Source organism: Tamandua tetradactyla, chromosome 20 (assembly GCF_023851605.1).
Source record: "Tamandua tetradactyla isolate mTamTet1 chromosome 20, mTamTet1.pri, whole genome shotgun sequence".
Classification (NCBI taxonomy): domain Eukaryota; kingdom Metazoa; phylum Chordata; class Mammalia; order Pilosa; family Myrmecophagidae; genus Tamandua; species Tamandua tetradactyla.
The window spans coordinates 21,410,528-21,421,325 of NC_135346.1; the positions used below are offsets into that span (position 1 = coordinate 21,410,528).

A 10,798-nucleotide genomic window follows, 5' to 3' on the forward strand; every position below is an offset into this window, starting at 1 on the left:
GATTGATACTGTCAAAGCAAGTCCAATCAAAATCCTGAACATAGAATCTGATAACATTACTTTTAAAATGACTTTAAAATAAATATAAATAATGGCCATGAAACTTCTGAAGAAAAAAAAAAAGAGCAATGCAGTGGTTTGAAGCTGCATGAACCCCAGGAAAACATGTTTTAAATTTAATCCATTCTTGTGGGTGTCAACCCACTGCAAATAGGACCTTTTGATGAGGCTACTTCAGTTAAGGTATGACCTACCTCAATCAGGATGGGTCTTAATGCTGTTACTGGGGTCCTGTATAAGAAAGTGAAATTCAGACACAGAAAGAAAACCACAGGAAGCAAGAAGCAGAAATGGAACCTGGAAGAGAAGGAAGAGACCAGGTGATAACACCATGTGCCTTGCCATGGGACAGAGGAACCAAGGATCACTGGCAGCTAGCTCCAGAGTGCCTGAGACATCAGAGAGAAAACATCACCTTGATAATACCTTGACTTGGACATTTTCCTGGCCTCAACCCATGAGCAAATAAATTCCTACTGTTTAAACCAACCCATTTCATGGTATTTGCTTGAACAGCCTAGGAAACTAGAATATGCAGGAAGAAAAAAACTTGTTAATTTAGTTATTAAGATTTATTTAAAATTATATTTTGGTGTTGATGCAGAGATAGAAAATTTGACCCATGCAATAAACTAAAGGGCTCAAATAACAAACTTACATACATACAGATAGACATATAATAGACTGATCAATGGGCAAAGGAGGAAAAGTTCAATTAAAAATATTTACCCAAGTGCTGGAGAGGATGAAGAGAAAGAGGCACACTTATCCACTGTTGGTGGGAATGTCAAATGGTGCAACCACTGTGGAAGGCAGTTTGGCGGTTCCTCAAAAAGCTGAATATAGAATTGCCATACGACCCAGCAATACCATTGCTAGGTATCTACTCAAAGGACTTAAGGGCAAAGACACAAACGGATGTTTGCACATCAATGTTTATAGCAGCGTTATTTACAATTCCAAAGAGATGGAAACAGCCAAAATGTCCATCAACAGAAGAATGGCTAAACAAACTGTGGTATATACGTACGATGGAATATTATGCAGCTTTAAGACAAGATAAACTTATGAAACATGTAATAACATGGATGGACCTAGAGAACATTATGCTGAGTGAGTCCAGCCAAAAACTAAAGGACAAATACTGTATGGTCCCACTGATGTGAACGGACATTCGAGAATAAACTTGAAATATGTCATTGGTAACAGAGTCCAGCAGGAGTTAGAAACAGGGTAAGATAATGGATAATTGGAACGGAAGGAATACAGACTGTGCAACAGGACTAGATACAAAAACTCAAAAATGGACAGCACAATAACACCTAATTGTAAAGTAATCATGTTAAAACACTGAATGAAGCTGCATCTGAGCTATAGGGTTTTTTTTTTGTTTTTTACTATTATTACTACTTTTATTTCTTTTCTCTATATTAACATTTTATATCTTTTTCTGTTGTGTTGCTAGTTCCTCTAAACCGACGCAAATGTACTAAGAAATGATGATCATGCATCTATGTGATGATGTTAAGAATTACTGAGTGCATATGTAGAACGGTATGATTTCTAAATGTTGTGTTAATTTCTTTTTTTTTTCTTTCTTTCCGTTAATAAAAAAAAAATATTTATCCATGCAGTAAAAGATTAAATTTGATCACTATTTCACACCATAATTAAAGATAAATTCCTAAAGAGTCTAAAACATAAAATGTTCCATAATAAACCTTAAAACTCTTGGAAAATACATTTAAATCTCAGAGTAGAAATGATTTCTTTAAAAATGACATTGACTATCGTTCATTTCCAGGACCCTGCACCTCCCCCCGCCCCCCAAAAAAGACATGGACTATAGAATAAAGGATTAATAAATTTGAATGTATTAAAAATCAAGAACTTGCCTGCAACCTAGAGGGCCCAGCCTGTCCAGAACATCAGATAGTTCCATCTCCCTACCCCATATTAGTGACAGCCCCTTCCAACATGAAAAAGTTAAAATGGCCACAGCCCAAATAGCCCTAACGAGAGGGATAGAAAGATCAAAGGTGATGGTGGAGTTACACAGAGAAGATAGGATTTAACAAATGAATATGATTGCTGAATCATTAAACTGATATCTTTTTAGTCTCCAGTATCTTACAGCAGCTAGAAGTAAAAACCTCAAATTGTGGAATTGCAATCCATGTCAAACTCTGAAATATGTTCTACAACTACTTGTGGTGCTGTGCTTTGAAATTTATTGCTTTTATATATATATATGTCATTTTTCACAAAAAAAGAAAGAAAAAAGTCAATTGTGGTGATAAAAAAATAAAGGACTTGAATTAATCAATAGATGTCTTAAAGATGCAAAAAGAAAAGGTGAAAACCAGGAGAAGATACTCACAGTATACTCATTGGCAAAGAATTAGTATCAAGAATATATAAAGAATGCCTACAAAACAATATAAAGAAAATAATAATAGAAAAATGGGAAGACATGAATAGATATTTCAAAGAAATATATATATTCAATAAACACATGAAGAGATATGTTCAACATATTTTACAGTAACCAGAGAAACATATATTAAGACTAGTATAAGGGATGATATTTTACACTTAATTGCTGGGCAAAAATTTAGAAGTCTGACAATACCTAGTGTTGGAAAAGATGTTGCTAGTGAGAATGAAAATTGGTGTAAACACTTTGAAAAATAGTTGGGCATTACCTGCTAAATTTAGACAATTTTGTTCCTAGATAAATTCTTGAGAGTTCCAGAATCTCTATTCCTAGTTATATACCTGTATTAATTTCCCAGGGATATGCCTGTGTTAGTTTCCTGGGCTACCACAACAAAATATCACGATCTGGGTGACTTAAAACAACAGAAATGTATTCTTTCACAGTTCTGAAGGCTAGAAGTGTGAAATCAAGTTGTCGGGAGAGCCACATTCCCTCTGAAGGTTCTAGAAAAGAATCTTTCCTTTCCTTGCCTCTTCCTAACATTTTTTGGTACCTTAACTCCAATCTCTGTTTGTGTCTTCACATGTCTGTCTTCTTCCTGTGTGTCATCTTCACATGGCATTCTCTCGGTGTCTCTGTGACTCTCTCTCTTCTCTTCTTAAAAGGACATCGGTTAGGGTCCCCCTAATTCACTATGACCTCATCTGAACTTGATTATATCTGCAGAAACTCTATTTCCAAATAAAAGTCACATTTAGGACTTCTACATATCTATTAAGGGGATACAATTTGACCCATAACAATACCCAAGAGAAACTCTTGCACATTTACACCAGGAGATATCTATGTAAGGATACTTACATTGACAGTGTGCTCGAGAGCAAAATCAGGAAACCATTCAAGTACCCAAAAACTGAGTGAATAAACCGTGATATATTCACAGAATGGAATCCTTCACCAATGTAAAACAAAAAATGAGCTACAGTGACACTAGAAAATTACTGGATTTTAACAATAAAATGTAAGTGGAAAAATAAATACAATACTTTGTACAGAATACTTTCCATAGAGCATTTTACCAATTAGTAGAAGTTTTAAAACAACCAAATAAATATATATTGGGAGAGAGAAATATATATAAAACAATCAAAGTATGTGCCCAGAAAAGCAAAAATGATGTACATAGTATTCAAGATGATGATTATCCTTCTTTGGTGGAGGTGGGGGAGGGGGTATGAGGGACCATGTGGTCACATGTAGATCATAACCAAGGCCCTGTCATTTGGGGGAGGTGAAATGACCATAACTGTTTAAATGGTATTCTAGTTTGCTAGCTGCCAGAATGCAATTTACCTGAGACAGGATTGCTTTTAAAAAATGGGAATTTAATAAGTTGCTAGTTTACAGTTCCAAGGCTGAGAAAATGTCCCAATGAAAACAAGTCTGTAGAAATGTCCAATCTAAGGCATCCAGGGAAAGAAACCTTGGTTCAAGAAGGCCAATGAAGTTCAATGTTTCTTTCGCAAATGGAAGGGCACATGGTGTACACAGAGTTTCTCTACCAGCTGGAAGGGCACACAGTGAACACGGCATCATCTGCTAGCTTTCTCTCCTGGCTTCTGGTTTTATGAAGCTCCCCGGGAGGTGTTTTCCTTCATCTTCAAAGGTCACTGGCTCGTGGACTCTCTGCTTTGTGGTGCAGCTCTTTCTGAATCTCTCTCATTCTCCAAAATGTTTCCTCTTTTATAGGACTTCAGAAACTTATCTAGACCCACCCAGACGGGTGGAGACATGTCGTCACCTAACCCAGTTTAACAACCACTCTTGATTAAATCACATCTCCAAGGAGATGATCTGATTACAGTTTCAAACATACAGTATTTAGATTAAAACATGGCGTTTCTAGGGGACATATACATTATTTCAAACCAGCACAGATAGATTAGATAGAGTTTTAGTTTTCCTGCTGCTAAAACAAAATACCATACAATGGGTTGGCTAAAACAATGGGAATTTATTAACTCAAGGTTTTGAGGTTAGGAGAACTCTAAAATTGAGACAACAGCAAGGCGATGCATTCTGGGGCTGGCTGCTTGTGATTCTTGGTCCTTGGCTTTTGTCACATGGCAATGCACGTGGCAGTATCTTCTGGGTTCCGTGGACTTCCAGCTTCTAGTTGTTCCTTACGACTTCTTTTTCCATGTCCTATTCCTTTGCTTAAAAAGACTTCAGCCATGTTAGATTAAGGCACCCCCTCTTTCATTTTGGGCACTCCTAAATAATAATATTTTCAAAGGTCCTATTTACAAATGAGTTCACATGCACAAGACCAGGTTTTGAGACCTTGTTTTGGTTTGTTAAAGCTGTGGGAATGAAATATACCAGAAATTGGAAGGTTTTGTAAAAGGTCATTTATTAAGTTGCAAGTTTACAGTTCTAAGGCTATAAACTAAGGTGTCCAGGGAAAGATACTCTAACTCACAAAAGGCCGACGGGTCTGAAACACCTCTGTCAGCCGGAACGGCACATGGCTGGCATTTGCTGTAGAATTTGGCTTCTCATTTCAAATAAAGCTTGTCCAGGGGTGCTTTCTTTCTTCATCTCCAAATGTCTCTGTGCCACTCTGTCAGCTCTAAATCTTGTTTCCAAAATGGTTCCCTCTTAAAGGACTCCAGTAAGTGACCCACTTGGAATGGACCCACTTGGCTTCCATCTCCATAGAAACCACCTAATCAAAAGGTCCCACCTCAACAGGGTAGGTCAAATCTCTAAGCAAAGAACTTACTCAAAAAGATCCTATCCAACAATGCTGAATAAGGATTAAAGAACATGGCTTTTCTGGGGTACACAACAGTTTCAAACCAGCACAGACCTGAACATGCCTGGTTCAATACCCCATAGAGAGAGAGAGAGAGAGAGAGAGAGAGAGATAGATGATATTGGAGAAGTAAATAACTAAAACAGGTTATGCTTATGGAGTATATCATAATCCAATTCTATGAACCTGAGGTCCAATAGGATAAAAAAAAGTATATATATATATCAAAATAAATTCTCAAAGAACAGCCCTAAAACTCAGAGGTACCAGTCTCTCCAAGAACATCAACCAATGTCATTCTTCTACTCCAAAAAGTCAACACCACTTTCCAGCACGAATAAGTTAAAATGATCATTGCCCAGATATCCCTGAAGATTGAGAGAATGATCAAATGAGAGGGAGGTTAGGTAACTGAAAATTAGAATCTAATAAATGATTATGACCACAGAATCTAATAAATGATTATGACCACTGACGCATTATACAGATATTTCTCTTCAGTTTCTAGTGTTAGAGTAGCTAGTAGGAAATACCAGAAAGCGTTGAACTGTAATCCATGAGCCTTGATCTTTGATAATGATTGTATAACTATTATCATGTGAACATGTGACTGTGAAAATCTTGTGACTGACACTCCCTTTATCCAGTTTGTTGGTAGTAATAAAGACAAAAAAATAATAGGAGGAATAAGGGGCATGGGATGTTTGGGGTGTTCTTTTTATTTTTATTTTTATTTTTTTGGAACAATGAAAACATTCTAAAATTGATTGTGTCTCCACCTAATTCAGTTTAACAACCACTCTTGATTGAGTCACATCTCCAGGGAGATAATCTAATTAAAGTTTCAAATACACAGGATGAATAAGTATTAGAAGAAATGGCTGCCTTTACAAAATGGGATTAGGATTAAACATGGCTTTTCTAGGGTACATACATCATTTCAAACCAGCACATAATGCAATGTTCATAGAAATAGAAACCGATCACATATTGAGTTCATTTTAGTGAGCTACCCTGTTCAAATATAAGAAAAGTATTATCTTGGTCCCAATCAGTGAAACCTTTAAAAAGATTGTCTTCAGAGAATCTTATTTGAGGACAAGTCCTTTTCAAACACATCTGGTATTCAAATTCATTTTATAGCAGAACTGCAGATGAAACTTCTACTTTTTTTCTTTTTAAAAAAGCTGTCAGATTTCCATTTCTTCAAGAGATATTTTCACCAGTGTGATGTTCAATTCCACAGTTAAGCTTTCTTCATTATTATTAAGAATTTCATACATACTTCTGGTGGTGGGGGCAGGGTGGTGGTGCATGGTCTGGGAATCAAACCTGGGTTTGATTCTACCACTGGACCACCCGTGCACCCCTGAGAATTTCATACAAATTAAAGAGATTGCCATTCATTGCTTTCTCTTCTTTTCCAAAAGACATGGCAGACTTTCTAGATTAAAGGCATGCAATAAAATACCCCCATAATAATGGTAAGGAAGCCACACAAAGTACCAGTGGCATCATCAGCAGGCATACCTTGACACTTCTTCAAAAGAATAACAGAATAAGTTAAAACCGATGTTGTGAAGCATACATAATACATTGGTGCCACAGTGGAAGTATTGAATATGTCCAGGGCCCTGCTGGGATAGTTCATCTGCGTACTCACACATACTACCAGCTCAGCAGCAGATTCTAGGCTGGGGGTGTGGCAGCAGGGGCTTTCCAGTAAACAGTTCTTTAGCAGTGATTCCCAGTCTATTGACACAGAAGACTGAAAATGCTTCAATCCCAGAGAAGGTTGTTACATACACAAGTATGTGTCTGTCTATGGCGATATCCCACTACAAAGACTTAATATCAAGCACACATTGACCACAGGTATTGCCAAAAACACAAAACTTGATTATCTAGTTTATAAGACATTTCATTTAAGGTATCTATCTCCTTTTCTGGAGCATGCATAACCATAACTGTAGACACAAATACCTAATTTTCCCATGAAGATTAAGTATCTCATTTAGAAAATGTGAAGAAAGAATGGTAAAAAGACACTGGGGGCTCCCAACAGAATCACTAATGTGGCAGGAGCCAACACATATGCAGCAAAGTTGGCGTCCACCCCAGCTCCAACTGATAAGCAGCCCCACTCACTACAACTGATACTGATAGCAGTGGTTGGAGGTGGCCTAAGGGTACATAGACTGAGGGGGAAGGGGGAACTGTGGTGTATACATACAACAGACTACTGAGCCGCTGCCAAAAGCAATGAAGTTGTGAGGCATGCAACCAGGTGAATGAACCTTAAGGACAGCACGTTGAACAAAATGTCAGAAACAAAAAGACATTGTCGCACCTCACTCATATGGATTAACTATAATATACAAATTCAGAGAATTGAAGTCGAGAGCATGGGTCATCAGGTTGGGGCCTATTGTAAAGGGTCCTAGACTGTAAGGTCTTAGAGCAGTCACATTTATTTAGGAGTTGTAACTGATATTTCTAAATTCTGACATACAGAGCTATTTGTATATAACCTGGTCATTCCCAGAAATTGCGGGTATTTATGTGACACCTGAGACTCAGAGTTAGAGCTCTGAAGCTATGAAAGTCAGCATTACCCCATACAGAAACTGTTTAAAAAGCTGAAAAAGTGATAAGATTTCATCTAGAGATGTGAATGAAGCTGATCTGGATAGGACTAAGGAAAATCAGAATACTGGGTAAAGGACGACATGGCCCATATTTTCAAACTTCAACCTCTGTATACATCAAAGGGAGAAAGGTTTATTTGGTACAAAATTTATATTTTTGGTAGCACATTATCTAATTTACCTTGTATGGTCAGTTTAGTTGAACACCATAAGTACGTGGAATCTTGAATAGGGCGTGAAATTTTGTTTGTTTGTACAGATTAGTGTGATGCCCTGATATATCCCAGAGTAATTTGGGCAGGCAGAGAATAAAAAAAGTACTTGCAAAGACCCTTTAGAGGAATAGGGAGAAAGGGCAAAAGATTCTACTTCCCCATCTGGAGAATTTCTAATACTCTTGCAAGCAATGGGGACAACCGAATCAATAGGCTGAGGTTTCAACCCTGAGTTCAGCCCCTGTGAAACTTATTCCTGCCAAGGATAGGCTGAGCCTACTTAAAAGTAGGCCTAAGAGTCAAACCCCAGAGAACCTTCTTGTTGCTCAAATGTGGTCTTTCTCTCTAAACTGACAGAGCAAGTGAACAACTGTCCACCCCCTGCTACATGGGACATGACTCCCAGGGGTATAAATCTCCCTGGCAACATGGGACAGAAACCCCGGGATGAGCTGCCACCCGGCATCAAGGGATTGAGGGAAACTTCTTGACCAAAAGGGGGAAGAGAGAAATGAGAAAAAATAAAGTGTCAGTGGCTGAGAGATTTCAGAGTCAAGAGGTTATCCTGGAGGTTATTCTTATGCATTACATAGATATCTCTTTTCAGTTTATGGTGTGTTTGAGTGGCTAAAGGGAAATACCTGAAGCTGTAGAGCTGTGTTCAAGTAGTCTTGTTTCTTGAAAGATGGTTGTATAATGATACAGATTTTACAGTGTGACTGTGTGATTGTGAACACACACATTGTGCATGTTGCTCCTTTGTGCATTGTGTCTGATGCTCCTTTATCCAAGATATGGACAGATGAGTGAAAAATATGGCTAAGAAAATAAACAAATAATAGGGGGAACAAAAGTTAAAATAAATTGGGTAGATGGAAATACTAGTGGTCAATGAGAGAGAGGAGTAAGGGATATGGTATATATGAATTTTTTCTTTTTATTTCTTTTTCTGGAGAGATGCAAATGTTCTAAAAAATGATCATGGTGATGAATATACAACTATGTGATGATATTGTGAGCCATTGATTGTACACCTTGTATGGAATGTTTATATGTTAAGAATGTTTGTGCTTGCATATTGTTGTATCAATTAAAAATTTTTTTTAAGTAGTTGCAAAGTCTCCATGGGGGACTGAGGAGAAAGGAGGAAATATTAAACTTCCTCAACTGGAGAATTGCTGATATTCTCGCAAGCAGTGGGGACAACCAAATCAATAGGCCGAGGCTTCAGTCATGGGGCTCGCCCCTATGAAGTTTATTCCTGCAAAGGAGAGGCTAAGCTTACTGATAATTATGCCTATAAGTCACCCCCAGAGAGCCTCTTCTGTTGCTCAGATGTGGCCTCTCTCTCTCTCTCTAAGCCAACCTGGCAAATCACTCCCCTCCTGCCTACTGGGACATGACTCCCAGGAGTATATATCTCCCTAGCAAGATGGGACATTACTCCCAGAGATGAGCCTGGACCCAGCACCATTGGAATGAGAAAGGGGGAAGAGAAAAACGAAACAAAATAAAGTCTCAGTGGCTGAGAAATTTCAAACAGAGTTAAGAGGTTATCTTGGATGTTATCTTACACATTATATTGATATCCCTTTTTAGTTTACGGTGTATTGGAGTGGCTGGAGGGAAGTACCTGAAACTGCTGAACTGTGTTCCAGTAGCCTTGATTCTTGACGGCGACTGTATAACTACATAGCTTTTAAAATGTAACTGTGTGATTGTGAAAAACCTTGTGTCTAAAAACCTTCTTTTTAGCAGGGTATGGACAGATGAGTTAAAAAAAAAAGGATAAATGAAATAATAGGGGGAGAGAAAGGGTAAAAATTGCATAGATTGAAATACTGTGGGTCAAGAGAGGGAGATGTAAGGGGTATGAGATGTATGGGTTCTTTTTTTTTCTTTTTCTTTCTTTTTCTGATGTAATGCAAATGTTCTAAAAATGATCATGGTGATGAATACACAACTATGTGATGATAATGTGAGTCATTGATTGTATAATATGGTTGGACAATACGTGTGTGGATATTTCTCAATAAGATATTTAAATATATATTTAATAGACATATATGTTAATATATATATATGGCCACCTTGAACTGCTCTCACGAAGCCTAGCAAGTCACAGGGGCCTTTTATTTTTTTCCCCAAATTGAGACTCCCTCCAGTAAAAACACTGGAGTTCACAGCCGATCCCACACCAATATGAAAGTAATATTTTCCACGCCCCTGGCTCATTTCGTTTTCTACTTAATGGCTTTCTGTGACTCATAGAATAGAGAAACTGCTGGTACTGGAGGCAGGACAATGCTGTCCTCAAATAGTCTGAAAACAGGACATAGGCGTGAATGTTGGAGAAGCTGAGTTACTTGGCTATTCTCAGACGCAGCAATGCTTTGCTCCCATTCACTATCACTGAGGGTCCAACACAGCTGGGAGCACAAGGGTCAGCAGGTTCTCCTGCAGCTGCCCCTCGTGGACCTGCTCAGAGCCCCAGCAGGCCGCCTGTAGGACGTGAGAGCCGCAGGGGCTGCGGCCGTGTGCATCCCCTCCTGGGTAGGGGAGACGGGAGGGGAACCAGCTACAGACGAGCTCCATGCAGCTGTAGCCGCTTGGACCG

General features: G+C 38.3%; 1 pseudogene; it reads right to left on the reverse strand.

The window, feature by feature from the left end:
* Positions 1–6,399: 6,399 nt before the first annotated feature.
* LOC143664478 (magnesium transporter NIPA2-like) lies at positions 6,400–10,555 on the reverse strand (annotated as a pseudogene).
* Between the last annotated feature and the right edge of the window lie 243 nt (positions 10,556–10,798).